The following is a 17,374-nucleotide window of genomic DNA, read 5'->3' on the forward strand; positions in this document are numbered from 1 at the left end:
GTCACTTTTTATGAAGAATCTAATATTGTTCAATGAAAAAAGTTAATAATCATGTATAATTATATGTTTTTGTAACTTATCTATTGACATATTAGCTTGAAGTTTAGTTATTTCCATGTCTTAGACGGGCTTACACCATAAAATACAAAAGCATTATCCTAATTTCAAGTAAATTGTTGTATTATTATAGCACATTCAATATATAATATTTGCAGTTGATGAATGTCTGGTATCTTTTGTTAAAGTTGCATCAATGGACAACCCTCCTGATTCCAGGATGTTTTGCTTGAAATGACACAAATTAGTTCATGCTCATCTTCAAGGTTATGAGTTGGTTCTTGCATGCGTTTTTTGGTTTGTGATGAATTTTGTGTTTGGAGTTGCATCGATATCCTAGTTAATCCCTCTTTTTTCCATTATACTATGATTTAGCTGATTGCATGCCACAGACTAAGTGAACAAACATCTTGTCATGGTCCTTAGTCAGGTGGCCTGAATGCTCAACAAATGGGAAATGGATAATATCAACATTAAAGAGGCTATCATAGGAAGCCCTACTCAAGAAGTTCTGGCTTCCTTGACCTACTATTTACATTCTTCTCAACCTCTCTTATATTACTGCGTATAGGATAGTATTCACTCGGTAGAGACCATTACTGCATCTGTTTCTGCCACTCCCACAGGTTATAGTTGCCAAGAAGGTGGGATCCTTCAAGCTCAAATTAGTTTGTGAGAAAGATTGCAATACCACCTTGGACACTCTGTTTCTAGTTCAAGTGTCCATCTAGAAACTGACATTATTGCAATTGAATACCCGTCTTTTAACTATCGTGTCTAATTCAAGTGTCTCATCTATGCATGGTTTCTCTCATGACGAGAATCAGTTTTCTGGAATGTATCCTATTTTCAATCTGCGTAGCATTGTGTATTTAGTCCTTTTTCCCCATGATGGTTATTATTATATTCTTGTAGTACCAGTTTTTAAAGCTATTGGGGATTAAGATCTGTTGACCTAAACGCTATGTTTTGGGATAAAAGTCATGCATGTTGTTACCCTTCCTTTGCCAAATCATCAAAATCCCGTTTTTTGTCTGCCACCTTCTTTGCAGTAGTAAAAATTAGAGTCAGATGATTAAGAGGCTTGTTTAGCAGTAACTGAAAAGTAACAATTTGGCCTAGGCTCAATTAGAGTTACTTCAGGAGCAAATGATGCAAAGCAAGTAGAACATTGACAAGGGGCTTCAACGCGCCTTTTGCTCAATATGCTTCTTTATATTCTTAAGTGACTTGATTGGGCGGAAGGTATCAAAAGACTTTTGATAGGTGAACAGCTTGTTGCTGTATATGCACCCAATGAAAACGGTGGATGCACGGGATGCCTAGAACACAACGTCCCATGTGTCTAGTAGGACATCTTTTTAGCTTTCTCGCAGTGTTCTCTTGGCTCAATGAACTTGACGAGTAAAAGGGAGCAACTGCTTCCTGCGCCATTATCATTTGGACTAGTGGTGTCCTGAATACTTGGGACAAAAAAAAAAGGCGGGAGTGAAACACTTGGGATAAAAACTCAGCTTGTTCAGGACAAATCTGTGCCCAGCCAACATTGTCCAAACCCTGCTAACAATGTCCAAACAAGACTGTTTTACATAGTCCTATTTGCATGAACAAATGAGCCCTAAACATGTGGTTTATATTGTTTGGATGGCAAGCAGTAAACAATCAGTTAACCCGATTTTTTAGTGTGTGAAATTATTTTCCTAATACGTAGGTAGGCATGAAAAGATGGTCAGTTATGTCATGCTTTTCACGAACAATTTAATGAACTCACCATCACTATCAATGTATAAAGTTTATAATTTGTGATTAAGGAGATTTACATCATTTACTTTATATTCATTTAGGACATCAACCATGGACAGTGAAAGTGTCGAACTAACTGATCATGAAGTGTTCAAGCTTAGCTCATTTTTGTGGTGAGCTAAACTGCATCAAACTCATAATAAGTTGAAGTGAAATGCGTCAAACTCGAGCTAACTTGTACACAAAAAATTATATTGTTTTAGAGCTGAAAATAATAATATTTTATCTCTAAACTTTTGCTTGTAAAACCAAATACTTCAGTCATTTGTTTTACACTGTAGTATATGATGTAAAATATATTATTTATTACTATTTAATGAGCATGTACGACTTAAATTGAGTTGAGCACCTATTCTGCATGTTCAGATTGCCGAGTTTACTTTTACGAGTTCAAGCATGCCCTTTACAAGCTGAAGCCAAACCACGAGTAGTGGTTTGTTCCCAACCTTGCATCAAAGCAATGTTGTTAAAATCAGTTCACTAGGTGAATCGGTTTCTTTAAAAAACCAAAGAATCCAATCGAATTGTTTTCGAATTGAAAGATTTTTTATTCAACAAACCAGAAAAAAAAAAACAGAAATTTGGCCAATTCTTATCTTAATCTACTTCAAATGGACTGATTTTGGAACCAATTTTTAAAGGGGGGTCGAATCAATCCCTGTTTGTTCATATTGATTTTGACAACATTGCATCAAAGGCATCCCTTGTGAACGAGGTGGTAAAACCACTTGGATCTACTATCATATCAATGTGATACAGATAATATATTGGCAAGCACTAGTGGAAATCACTGGAGCTAGGTTCTAAACCACAGTTCCCGGAAGCTTCCTAAAACCCCATAAGCTCACTTTGAGAAAGCTTTCTTCGGAAGATATCAGAAACTGGCTTTTGAAAGCTTGTTTCTCTCAATGTCCAAGTAAACTTCCTCGATATTATAAATGTTTTTCTCATGTTAAAAGGTTTGTACTTTATTCTTAAAATTTATATTTTTTATTAAAATTTACATATATAATAGATATTTTTAATAAAACTGTTTAAAGTTTGCTTTTTAGGAGTACCAGTGTTAATTATATTTTTACGTCGTTTTCTATTCATTTTTATTGTTGTTTTTTCACTTGCTTCTCCAATGCGTTCAGGCATTTGTTAGACACTTGCTTTTTACATACGCATCTTGCCTTGGGAACTATGCTCAAGACATTAGGATAAACAATTTCAAGTGGTCGGGAAGAAGCGTGGTTTTTGTTAAAAAAAAAAACACTAGAGCCTACTTTTGCCAAGTAATAAGAGTAAATGGTGTATGACTAGGTCCTGGTTTACCCAGACCTGACCCGAACCAAACCCTATAAGGTCCGGGTATGGTGATAAATAAGAAGGCTTGATTAAGACCAGGGTCCGGACCAAATCGGGCCCGTTGCCGCCCCTATGTATGACATTGATGGTGGTGCAACAAGTGTAACAGCAGGAGGCTTGCAATGGTTTTCTTTTCCCTTTTTCCCCGGATGAACATGACACTAGCAATGTTAGTCTGCCAAGATTGATCAAATTTCCCGTTATAGGTCATTGCCAAGCGTTCCATATAGACCAGCAGATTTGGCCTTGTAGCGGTTTGGTTACAAATTGTGCATCCCGAATCACAACCATGGTCGCCGCTTGGTTATTGAAATATGCCATTCTACATTAACTGCATGACAGAACATTGCATTATGTGAAGAAATTTTATTTTTTTTTGATAGGTAAGCTAGGGTTAGCCCGACCCCTACCAGATATCTCTTAAGCCTCATGTGGCAGATGGATTCGAACCTCGGCCTTCAGCTTGGCAGCTTGGCACAAGACCCCGCTTACCACATCATTGAGTATGTGAAGAATTAAGTCCTACAATAGCAGAATAGCAGAGTATATTCTCAGTGAGCAATATTTATTATAATTCAGTAATATAAATAAATGGCATGTGATTGATAGTAAACTTAAAAGAACTTGCTATTTAATAAAAAGGTATCAATGAGAAATGAGTCTCAGGGTTCCCAAAACATGAATCACATCACCAATATGAACCAATATTGATGGCTCAAGCCGTCACTATAGTGACGGCTTAGTGTCCGATACTCTAAGCTTGTCACTATAAGTAATAGTGACGGTGACAAGCTTAGTGTCTTGACACTCTAAGCTCCATCAGTATTACTTATAGTGACAGTTTCGGCAGTCACTAGTTCCTCATGTGACCGTCACTATATATATGCATATGCGTGACTTCTACATAGGTTTCGGTGACGCTATCAGCCATCACTAACACGTCTTATGCTGATGGCTTTGACCATCACCAGTTAATTTGGGAAGGTTAAAAAAATGACTATTGATGACGGTTAATACAGTCACCACTACTCATTCAAGAGAAAAATGAAAAATAAAAAATAAATACCTGCTGCATTTAGAGGGCCAACTTTTAATCATTGAGGTCTCTTGCTGCAAGAATATCGTACTAATTAGATTTTACTATAAGGTCTCTCTTGAGGCCCTCTCTCAAATTATTAAAAGTTGACCCTTTAAAGCTTAAGATGTGTACACATGGGGATATAGTTAACAACAGTGATAATAGCAACTACTCAAAAGAAACTACAAGCCAGTTCCATGGCTTATCTTTTCAAGAGAGGCTTTGACAATTATAAGTTACAAGACCAACAGATACTCTCAATGCACGTGGACAGATGTGACGTAGAATAAGAATGTAAACAGAGAGGCAAAAGAGCTTTAACATGATTTAACTATGTGATTCGGGGCAGCTCAAGAGAAGTTGAGACCTAGGCTAAGGCCTTCAAATGAAGCCCTAATTTTTTTTCATTGTACACAAAATTTTCATTATTAATTAAAGGAGTTGCACCTTTTTTTTCTTAAATTCTTAATATCCTTCATATTTACTAATTAAGTTTATATATATATATATATATATATATATTCATCACACTGCACCAAAAAAATATAAAATAGTTTAAAAAATATTATTTAAAGTCTAAAGCTTTATAGTCAAGCTTTATCATTATATCTCTTTCAATATATAACCTAGCCAATACACTTAATCTTTCTTATGACATAGTTCTTCTTAGATATAATTTAATCAATTTTAATTTTGAAAAAACTTTTTCGACAAAAGCAACGGTAACAGGTATGGTCAAAAGTATTCTATAAGCAATATATGCATTTGAAAAAGAATTTAGTGGTCATTGTAGGCAGATATTGTGATGGATCATGCGGCCACACAACCTCACTTGTGGATGACTATGCTTGCCATCAATCAGAGTAGTCGTAAGACATGTGATCAATGGATGCCACTCTCTGGCTATAACTTGATGAATCTTCAAGATCATCCCTCAATCAAATTGAGTAGAAAATCTTGTTATGATACCACTGATGCAAATTGGTTGCCTGATTGGCAAAAAAATCTACCTTCTACTGCTACTATTATGAAGGTATGCTACCAAAATATAATTAATGAAAAACAAGAATTGATTAATAAATGAAGTTCAAAAAATAACAAAAATTTAATTCAATCAACCCTAACTGAGAAGCCCCTATAATGAGTATTTATAGAAAAACATAAGAAACCCTAGGTATATTTTGGGTCTAAGATAGATCAATTACAATAGAAGATTCAATTCTAAATAAAACCCAAATAATAACCTAAATTAAAAGTAGATCCAAACGGATATACTTCACTCCACCAGAGAGAGAGAGAGAGATTGCTATAGGGGTTGTGACCAATGTCAGAATCATATCAGGCCCTGAATAAGAATCTGGCAATTTTGATTTTGAATCGAATCAAACCAATGTTGATAGTATAAGCCTGAATCGCCCGATACATATCATATTGGCAGAAAATTGGTACGGAACATGCCGGAATCGGTATAAAACTAATAATTTAAAATGTTTTTATATTTTTTAAATATTTCTGTAACATGTGTCATTCTTGGGTTAAAAGTTGGTTGATACAGATAGATTTAGCTCCGAATCAGTACAGACCGATTCACTTGATTGATAGTAAACTTAAAAGAACTTGCTATTTAATAAAAAGGTGTCAATGAGGCATGAGTCTCAGGGTTCCCAAAACATGAATCACATCACCAATATGTGTCCGACACTCTAAGCTCCATCAGTATTACTTATAGTGACAGTTTCGGCAGTCACTAGTTCCTCATGTGACCGTCACTATATATATGCATATGCCTGACTTCTACATAGGTTTCGGTGACGCTATCAGCCATCACTAACACGTCTTATGCTGATGGCTTTGACCATCACCAGTTAATTTGGGAAGGTTAAAAAAATGACTATTTATGACGGTTAAGACCGTCACCACTACTCATTCAAGAGAAAAATAAAAAATAAATACCTGCTGCATTTAGAGGTCCAACTTTTAATCATTGAGGTCTCTTGCTGCAAGAATATCGTACTAATTAGATTTTACTATAAGGTCTCTCTTGAGGCCCCTTTCTCAAATTATTAAAAGTTGGCCCTCTAAAGCTTAAGATGTGTACACATGGGGATATAGTTAACAACAATGATAATAGCAACTACTCAAAAGAAATTACAAACAAGTTACATGGCTTATCTTTTCAAGAGAGGCTTTGACAATTATTAGTTACAAGACCAACAGATACTCTCAATGCACGTGAACAGATGTGACATAGAATAAGAATATAAACAGAGAGGCAAAAGAGCTTTAACATGATTTAACGGGAGGGTGTTGCGTGTTCTCTCCCGAAGACGCAGGGTTTGCTACAGTGCATGTTCGGGGGTCTAAATGAGTGCCACATATATAAGCACGTGGGGTTTGTATCCCCATGTGTGTCGGCATCACTTAGAGTTGGAGTCCGGTATAATTGCAAATACTTAAGTACCCTTTCCTGTTATTCTCTTCATAGAACGATGGTTCAAGAAAAGAACAAAAATATCCTTCATCCAAAAAAGGGAGGATGATCTTAACTCTTCAAAAAGTCCAAACGTTATGTTTTCGTCTTAAGTAGTAAACTTCTATGCTGCCGACGGATCACCCTTTGACGACGCACCATCTGCTGTAACAGTAGATCCCTTTGACGACACACCATTTACCGTCGTCTGCTACCGCTAGAGTACCCTTTATCGTCGTCTCGAGTCCAGGTTTCAGCCTTGGTTTTTAGCTTGTGTTACAACACATTGACGCCTTCTCGTTCCTGCCTTGTATTACAAAACATTCTCAGGTTCGTTCCTACCTCGTGGAGATAACTATAAATCGATCGACTTGTTCGATCATTGGTGGGCATCATAGGGGCATTTGTTGGCCATCTCTTTTTACAGTCTTCTCTTCTTCTTCATTTTTGTTAGGCAGTATAGAAAAAAACAATAATGCACAAACATTTCAACAAGTGACATTAAGGCATCGTGAGTACCTTTCCATATCATCATGCTATTATTGAAGAACGTATGTCATCGTGAGTGCATTAAGGCGTTGTTTTGTTATTGCAAGTGGATGTTGTCTTTTCGACGGTTGGAAAATTAAAGATATTTATAAGATATTGAGACCTGTTAACAAGAATGCTTGTTTACAAATGCGATGAAGGGCCTCTACCCCATCTGGTATCGTCCATTTACTCAGTATATGCAATGTAACACAAATCACGATTGTAGTAACATACTACCAATTTGTGAGATATTGTTTTGTTTATTAATATCGATTTGTAAGCTATTATGCTGAATTTTTATATTGATTTATAATATATTATGTGATATGTATATCGATTTGTAAGATATTATGTGTTTTACAGTGTCAATTTGTAAGCTATTATGTTGAATTGTCGTATTGATTTATAATATATTGTGTGATATGTATATCGATTTGTAAGATATTATGTGTTTTCAAGTATCGATTTATAAGATATTTGTAGTATGATTTTAAAACGTGTTCGTGCAGTAATACATTGTTGCGCGCTTGCAGTGGCGATTTGCATATTTAAATCATTGTTCATTTAGCGATTTCTATTAAAATCGTTTCACAACGTCGTATATATAATTAAATCGTTGTCACGTGAATCGTTATCGTCAACACACATATAAAGGAAATCGTTTCTTATTGGCATGATAAATAACAACTCGGTTTATAGTATAAGCAAATAACAAATCGATGTTGCATTTATGCTGTGATTCATTCAATCATTTCTTTGACTTCCTTAACTAATCAATATTCGTTGTTATATGCATATTGAATAAATTGTAGTAAACATATGCGCTGGCTAACACAAATTAATATCTTGCTTATAACAATGGTGAGTTTATCATCTAGTTGCAGTGAAGATGATGTATCTCAATTATTGGAAAGTTATAGAGAAGTGAACATCTGTACTAATGACGCATCTTGATGTCTTCTTTTAAATCGTTGTAATTTTGAAAAGATTTTTAGATGTAAAACATGTGAAAACCAGACATCAAATAATAAAAACCGGTTCTCACTAGTGGATGAGACCGGGTCGAACTCAGGGAACGGGAATATGTTGTATTCAAACACACAAGTCTAAACTAATCTTTATTGCTGAATTATTGAAATGTAAAATGTTCAGAAAAGTAAACACAACTAGCTATTACAACAAATGAATACCCTTCGCAGAGGGCGTAAAGTGCAATATTTACAAACCCAATTAAAATTCCTAATTTTAAACTGAAAAGTAAAAAGAAGCTTCTACTCTTCGTACTTCGTGTCACGTAATCGCTTCCGCTCCAGTTCTGTGCTATCCTGCACAATTCAAATGAACACGAGCAGTACCAGAGATAGAAATAACATGTATACTAAAAAATACTAATTAAATGCTAGAAATATGAAAGAAATCAGAAAAGCAATCTAACCGACTAATTACAATGAAAACTAATTCTAATTAAATCTACTACTAACTAACTAATTATGAAGCAATTAACTAACAATTTACTTAACTAACAAGTAATACTTACTTAACAAAAACAAGAAAACGAAATGGAAATTAATTGAATGACAAGAAATCAAGGAAGAAAACAAGAATTGAAAATGAAAACAATACAGAAAATATTAAGTGCAAAACAGAAAAAAATGAACATGAAACAAGAGAAATTGAAAACAAGAAATGAAATAAAAGGAAGAAACAAGAATCATGAATGAAAAGAAAGGAAATAAGAGTTTTAAAGAAGAAAACATGAAATTGGAAATCAGAGAAAAAAATACAAGAATTAAACTAGAAATCTACTATTACTCAAAAACACAACAGGAAATCAATAAATCGAAATGCAGCCACAGGAAACTACTGAATGTAAAGACAAACTTGAAAACAGCATGAATACAAAACTAACATAGGAAATTAGAAATTGAAACCGAGTATGAAAATTAAAACAACATCAGACAAAATATTGAAACAGAAAACAGGAATTAAACGATGCTGTAAAAAAAATTAGAAAATTAAAGGAAGAACAAGAAATTCAAAACAAAAGAAAAGGAAATTAAAGATGAAACACAAGAAAATCAAGGGATACAAAACATCTAACATGCGTATGAATTTCAATCAGGAAATTAAAATTGAATTAGGAATTGAAAACATAAAAATCGATGACTGAAATGGAAATCCGATGTAAACTAAAAAGAATTTACAGGAAATTTCAATGAAATGAAACAGGAAATGCGATTATTGCAGAAATTAAAAAAAAAAGAAATGTGATTATTGCAGAAATTAAAATCTGATGCACATTTTTTTTTCGTTTTTCTTTTCTTTTTTTTTTCGTTTTACACACAGAATCAATAACGATTGAATGAAAAGAAACAAATGAAGAAAATCTGAAGATGAAAGAAGAATAAGAATGAAGATCAGAGGAAGAAGAAGAAGAAGAAGAAGATACAGAAAATGAAGAAGATTCGGATGAAGAAGAAGAAGTAGAAGAAGAAGAAATCGGAGGAATAAGAGGAAGAAGAAGAAGAAGAAGAAGAAGAAGAAGAAGAAGAAGAAGAAGAAGAAGAAGAGGATGAAGAACACTCAACACTCACCGTGAACCTGAGGGAAGAGGTGTTGGCGACCTCCACCACCGCCGCCGTCGCCGGACTGAAGCTCCACCACCATCACCGGCTGAGGAAGATGAGAAAAATAGGGAGAAGGGGAAGAAAGAGGTAAGAAATGGCCCGGTGTTGGTGGAGGAGGGTGAGAAAAGAGGGAAAGAGAGGGAAAGAGGAGAAAGAAGAAGGTTTGGGCGTGAATGGAGGAGGCGCCCGATTTTTTTCTTCTTTTGGGGTTTTAAAAACAACATACCGGTTTGAACCGGTTTGTAACAGATGCAAACCGGTTCAAGCCGGTTTGTTTATTTATTTTTTTAAAATTCAAACCGGTTCAGCCGATTTATTTATTATTTTCTCAATTTTTTTCAAAAAAAACCCAAACCGTGTAAACGGGTTGGTTATTTTATATTTTTTTTTCAATTAAAAAAAACAAAAACTATGTAAACTAGTTTATTATAAAGTTTTCAAAAATCAAAACTTATTTATAAAGAAACTAAAAAAAAACTATTCTACTAATTTTTCTTTTCTAAACAAAACAAAACTTAAAATGAAAAAATATTTTTCTATATTATTTTTTTATTTCATTTTAATTGCAAACTAAAACTAAACTACTTATAACAAAAACTAAAATATGTATAAAAATGTAAAAATAAAACTATTTTTCATGTATTTTCTTTTTTTAAATCATTTTAGCACATTTACTCAAAAACTAACATAAAATTGGGTTTTTGAAACATTATTTCATAAAATCATGCATATTTAAATGTTAATAAATCCTGAATTATATGCATGATCAAATACCCCCATGCTTATGTTTTGCTAGTCCTCGAGCAAACTAGAAAAATGCAAGAAATCAAACTATCACCTAACTCACTTTCGTAGGAATCACGGTTGCATTTAGCTCATGCAACAAGCCCTTTCAACCCCTGGGTTACCCCAGTGGACGAGTAAGGTCTCGTGAGGGTTTGCAGTGATGCTACCCACAAACATCTCTGTCATGTATGCATAATATTACACATCCTCATAAGCAGTAGGTAATTAAAGACTTTATTTTCACAAATATTTCCTGTTATTTCAAAATCGAAATATAATTAGAGTCTTTTATGCACCACCACAGAAAAGAATTTCTTTCACTTTTCTAAAATATCATAATTATTTATGTTTAATTCTTAGAAAATCCAATAAAAACATATTATTATTTACTTATCCTCACTCATATGTTTTCTGCTCAGGTTTTCTCAATTACACTTCTAAGCATTGAACTTTTCTTTCTTTTTAAGCTCTTTTATCTTCTTTTTTTTTCTTTCCACGCTTTTTCTTTATGCGCACTTATTTTTCTCATATAGCTTGTGTGTGGTCTGCTTCTATGCCTTGTGCAATGTCAATATCTTCTATACTTTTTCATACCAAAAGATATCAACTAAGACATAAAAGTGACTTCCTTCATTCACCCTTATAACATGAGAATCAAACATTTCAACTTGTATCTGTTCTCAGTTACTTAGGATCACGAAGTTTTCCACTCTCCTTTTCGAAAATGGAATTAAAAGTTTCAACTTACATCTAAGTTCCATCTACTAAGGATTGTGGAATTATCCAAACAACCTAACACATGCTATATTTTTTTCTTTTGAGCTCATTTTTACACTTTTGTTCATTTGCTTAGTTTTTCAAAAATAGAACTGTGCATATTCATATTTATGATTCAAAATAAATTCTAACATATATCTATCATCATTTCTTCGAAATCCGCATAAACAACTATAATTTTTAGATCTATGTCAGAAAAAAATTTCGTGGGGCTTAAAAATCCTCTAAAAATCATCAGATTTGAAATAACATTCATATAAGTTCAAACTATTTCTTTAAAAATCTACTTTTCATGAGAGATATGTAAACATGTGCAAGAACGTAAACAGAAATATCAAGGTGTGCACTCTACACCCTCCCCCATGCTTGAATGACACTGTCCCAGTGGCACTCCCCCATGCTTGAATGAAACTAAGTGAATGCACATGAGAGAAAATAATTGAGGGAAAAGAGTAGAATGACCTAACATGAAAAAAAAAAATACACGTTCTATGAATGTAATAAATGCAATGTATACATGACAAAACACAAAACTCATGAAAGAAACAAAAAGAACATGAAAAACTCATGAAAAAGTAAAAACAAAATAAAATCTATAAATTCTAAACAAATCTACAAGATATGGGTTGCCTCCCATAAAGCGCTAAGTTTCACGTCCCCAGCCAGACGGATCCCTGGAAAAAATCCTTCATCATCCATGAGATCAATGGACGTGAAGTCAGACTCAACCGGGCTCTATGAAGAAAAGAGTGTCATATGTGACACTACGCACTGTGTTTTCATCCCGTCTACCTCTAACTGTAGTATCAAAACTCTCTTGACATAAAGAACGGAGATTAGTCTCATCTGAGAGACTGGTCAAGAATCGAGAGTCTAGGACCGACCGAGTATCAATTAATGCAACTTCAGACAAGTAGTGAATATGATCAGGCTTGACTTGGTCAAGCACCTTCTGCATCTGTACCTCTTGCTTACTAAAAATTGGTGATCCTAAAGGCTGAGAAAATGGGGCTTTATATGATGAAAATGTATGCTGTGAGTAAGGCCCCTTCTGCTGAGGTATCATGAAGATCGACTCGTCAGCAGAAATGATATGGGATTCATGAGTCGATTCCTGAGTGGAGTGACATGCCTTCCCATACTAAAGAGATGTAACAGATTTGACTTGCTCATGATGTGAATCAGTGGGTTGCAAGTCAAATGACATTGAATCCTCTCCCTTTGAGACAACAGACTGACTATGAAGGTTCCTCTAGTTTTGCCTAATCAATGTCTGAGCTAACTGTCCCATTTGAGTCTCTAGCTTGGCTATTGACTGCGTATGGGAACAAAGAGTGGCCTTGATATCAGAAAAGGCTTCTAACATCTTCTCTTGAAATGATGAACTTGGAATGGGCTCCTGAGGATGGGGTTGACAATACTGAGGATGAACCTGTGGAAATATAGGATGCGAGTAACCTTGTGAAGGGTTACTGGGTCTATACTGTGTCTGGGAGGGCTGATGGGATAGGGGAATGGATTGGTTTCGTCAACCTGGGGTATATGATGATGTAAACGAATCAGGCATGGTTCTAGCAAAACCTTGGGCAGCATTCACCTGCTCCTGAATGAATTCAGGATATAATGGCGCTGCCGGACAATCTGAAACACAGTGTGCAGGGCTAGCACATAGCTCGCACATTCTTTCTACCGGACTTCTCGAAGAATTGGCTAGGAATTGATCTAACTTCCTAGTCAACTGGTCAACCTTGGTACGCAATTCTAATTCGGACCCAACTTCGGAAATCCCAACCTTCCTAGGACCACTAGACAGAGATGTAGTCCTATCGAGCCGTGAAGACAAGTTATGATGCATCGTGTTTTCACTCAAGGTCTCGAATAGAGACCACGCCTCGTCCTCACTTTTAAGCATAAAAGTGCCCCCACAAGACGAATCAACCATTTGACGATGCTTTTCAGAAAGCCCGTCATAAAAATACTGCACCAACTGCCAACGAGGCACCTGGTGATGGGGACACTTGCGGAGAAGATCTTTCAATCTCTCCCAAGACTCATGAAATTGTTCTCCCTCAATTTGAGAAAAACTAGTTATAGCTTTACGAAACTGATTCGTTTTACTAATTGGGAAATATTTTTTTAAAAATTCTTTTTGCATTCCTTCCCAAGTAGTAATACGAACCGTCTCAAGAGATTTTAACCAGTGCTTGGCTTTATCTTTGAGAGAAAACGGAAACAAAGTTAACCTCATAGCGTCGTCTCTAAAATTATTGATTCGCACAGTCGAGCAAATCTCAAGGAATTCGTCGAGATGACGATATGGGTCTTCATTGCTAAGGCCATAAAACGAAGGTAACATTTGAATCACACTGGCCTTAATCTCAAAATGGCTCGCTCCTACATCAGGTCTCGTGATGCATAAGGTGGGAGTATACGTATTTGGCATGAAGTACTCCCTCAAAGGACGGATCAAATGATGATCGTCAGCCACTGCGTACACCTTGGAGTAGACCGGTGTAGCACACGTCCTAACTTTGGGTTTTCTACCTAACTAACGCACTAAGCGGCCAAACCACGCAAACCACAAAGCGAGTGAACTAAAAACAACAAAAACTAAACAAACACCACGCAGTTACACATAACAGAGATTATGCATAAGAAATATGAAATCTATGTGTACGATACCAATCATACACAGTCACCTCTAAGGGGATCCTAATAGGTGGGTTGTGCAGAAAAGTAAGCTCGTCTATAAGATATGCACATACGTGGTTCTAAACCTAAATGCACACACAAATACTAGGCAATAAAGTGAATACTAATATTACGCCGTTCCCCGGCAACGGCGCCAAAAATTTGCTGTCTTCTTTTAAATCGTTGTAATTTTAAAAAGATTTTTAGATGTAAAACATGTGAAAACCAGACATCAAATAATAAAAACCGGTTCTCACTAGTGGATGAGACCGGGTCGAACTCAGGGAACGGGAATATGTTGTATTCAAACACACAAGTCTAAACTAATCTTTATTGCTGAATTATTGAAATGTAAAATGTTCAGAAAAGTAAACACAACTAGCTATTACAACAAATGAATACCCTTCGCAGAGGGCGTAAAGTGCAATATTTACAAACCCAATTAAAATTCCTAATTCTAAACTGAAAAGTAAAAAGAAGCTTCTACTCTTCGTACTTCGTGTCACGTAATCGCTTCCGCTCCAGTTCTGTGCTATCCTGCACAATTCAAATGAACACGAGCAGTACCAGAGATAGAAATAACATGTATACTAAAAAATACTAATTAAATGCTAGAAATATGAAAGAAATCAGAAAAGCAATCTAACCGACTAATTACAATGAAAACTAATTCTAATTAAATCTATTACTAACTAACTAATTATGAAGCAATTAACTAACAATTTACTTAACTAACAAGTAATACTTACTTAACAAAAACAAGAAAACGAAATGGAAATTAATTGAATGACAAGAAATCAAGGAAGAAAACAAGAATTGAAAATGAAAACAATACAGAAAATATTAAGTGCAAAACAGAAAAAAATGAACATGAAACAAGAGAAATTGAAAACAAGAAATGAAATAAAAGGAAGAAACAAGAATCATGAATGAAAAGAATGGAAATAAGAGTTTTAAAGAAGAAAACATGAAATTGGAAATCAGAGAAAAAATACAAGAATTAAACTAGAAATCTACTATTACTCAAAAACACAACAGGAAATCAATAAATCGAAATGCAGCCACAGGAAACTACTGAATGTAAAGACAAACTTGAAAACAGCATGAATACAAAACTAACATAGGAAATTAGAAATTGAAACCGAGTATGAAAATTAAAACAACATCTTTCAAAATATTGAAACAGAAAACAGGAATTAAACGATACTGTAAAAAAAATTAGAAAATTAAAGGAAGAACAAGAAATTCAAAACAAAAGAAAAGGAAATTAAAGATGAAACACAAGAAAATCAAGGGATACAAAACATCTAACATGCGTATGAATTTCAATCAGGAAATTAAAATTGAATTAGAAATTGAAAACATAAAAATCGATGACTGAAATGGAAATCCGATGTAAACTAAAAAGAATTTACAGGAAATTTCAATGAAATGAAACAGGAAATGCGATTATTGCAGAAATTAAAAAAAAAGGAAATGCGATTATTACAGAAATTAAAATCTGATGCACATTTTTTTTTTCGTTTTTCTTTTTTTTTTTCCGTTTTTCACACAGAATCAATAACGATTGAATGAAAAGAAACAAATGAAGAAAATCTGAAGATGAAAGAAGAGTAAGAATGAAGATCAGAGGAAGAAAAAGAAGAAGAAGAAGATACAGAAAATGAAGAAGATTCGGATGAAGAAGAAGAAGAAATCGGAGGAATAAGAGGAAGAAGAAGAAGAAGAAGAAGAATAAGAGGATGAAGAACACTCAGCACTCACCGTGAACCTGAGGGAAGAGGTGTTGGCGACCTCCACCACCGCCTCCGTCGCCGGACTGAAGCTCCACCACCATCACCGGCTGAGGAAGATGAAAAAAATAGGGAGAAGGGGAAGAAAGAGGTAAGAAATGGCCCGGTGTTGGTGGAGGAGGGTGAGAAAAGAGGGAAAGAGAGGGAAAGAGGAGAAAGAAGAAGGTTTGGGCGTGAATGGAGGAGGCGCCCGATTTTTTTCTTCTTTTGGGGTTTTAAAAACAACATACAGGTTTGAACCGGTTTGTAACAGATGCAAACCAGTTCGATCCAGTTTGTTTATTTATTTTTTTAAAATTCAAACCTGTTCAGCCGGTTTATTTATTATTTTCTCAATTTTTTTCAAAAAAAACCCAAACCGTGTAAACGGGTTGGTTATTTTATATTTTTTTTTCAATTAAAAAAAACAAAAACTATGTAAACTAGTTTATTATAAAGTTTTCAAAAATCAAAACTTATTTATAAAGAAACTAAAAAAAAACTATTCTACTAATTTTTCTTTTCTAAACAAAACAAAACTTAAAATGAAAAAATATTTTTCTATATTATTTTTTTATTTCATTTTAATTGCAAACTAAAACTAAACTACTTATAACAAAAACTAAAATATGTATAAAAATGTAAAAATAAAACTATTTTTCATGTATTTTCTTTTTTTAAATCATTTTAGCACATTTACTCAAAAACTAACATAAAATTGGGTTTTTGAAACATTATTTCATAAAATCATGCATATTTAAATGTTAATAAACCCTGAATTATATGCATGATCACATCTGAAGAAGTGAACATATGCACATGATAAAAAGGGTGCAAGCATTGGATTCACTTTTAACTTGAATGTTCCAGCAGAAGAAATACAATTCGATAATACGACAGACAATCATGACAACACACTTGATAAATGTGCAGGCACTGCGAATGTACATGGATGTAATAACCAGAAAAAAAAAATTTAAATCAATTCGGACTTGGGTCGGATCCGGATCCAAGCCCCTTTAAGAGGAGGGCTATTGGTAGGTCGTAAGGGCCTACTGAGCGGCGCCCGCTCCCCCTTTTACTGCTTATAAATGAAGCAGGGGGAGGGGAGGGGGGGGGGGGGGAGGGGGAAGCATCGAATGCTTTCCCCTCCACGTCGCCTCTCTTCCCCCTCTCGACTCCCCCGATTTCCCCCTTTCTCTGGCCTCCCCCTCCTTCCCGCCGTCCCTGCCAATTGCCGTCGTTGACACTCACCGTCACCGAAAGTCGTTGTATGCCTCAGTCTGGCATCGTCTGTCTCCACTGGTGACCTCCAGGTGAGTCCCCCTCTCCCTCATCTTCCTGTTTCTGCATGAGAGGGAGGCAGCGAACCCCTCCGCCTGCGGCCTCGACAGGAGGGGGTGGTGGCTTTCAGCAGGGGGGTTTCGCCCCC

At 35.2% G+C, this 17,374-nt stretch overlaps 1 non-coding gene across 1 annotated transcript; it reads left to right on the plus strand.

Annotated features, from left to right (window-relative positions):
* The first annotated feature begins 13,479 nt into the window (after window positions 1–13,479).
* LOC149816670 (small nucleolar RNA R71) lies at window positions 13,480–13,585 on the plus strand. Its single transcript, XR_016427802.1, has one exon. It is a non-coding gene; the product is annotated as a small nucleolar RNA R71 (small nucleolar RNA).
* Window positions 13,586–17,374: the final 3,789 nt, after the last annotated feature.

Source organism: Nuphar pumila, chromosome 14, assembly GCF_984573655.1.
Source record: "Nuphar pumila chromosome 14, dmNupPumi1.hap1.1, whole genome shotgun sequence".
Taxonomy (NCBI): domain Eukaryota; kingdom Viridiplantae; phylum Streptophyta; class Magnoliopsida; order Nymphaeales; family Nymphaeaceae; genus Nuphar; species Nuphar pumila.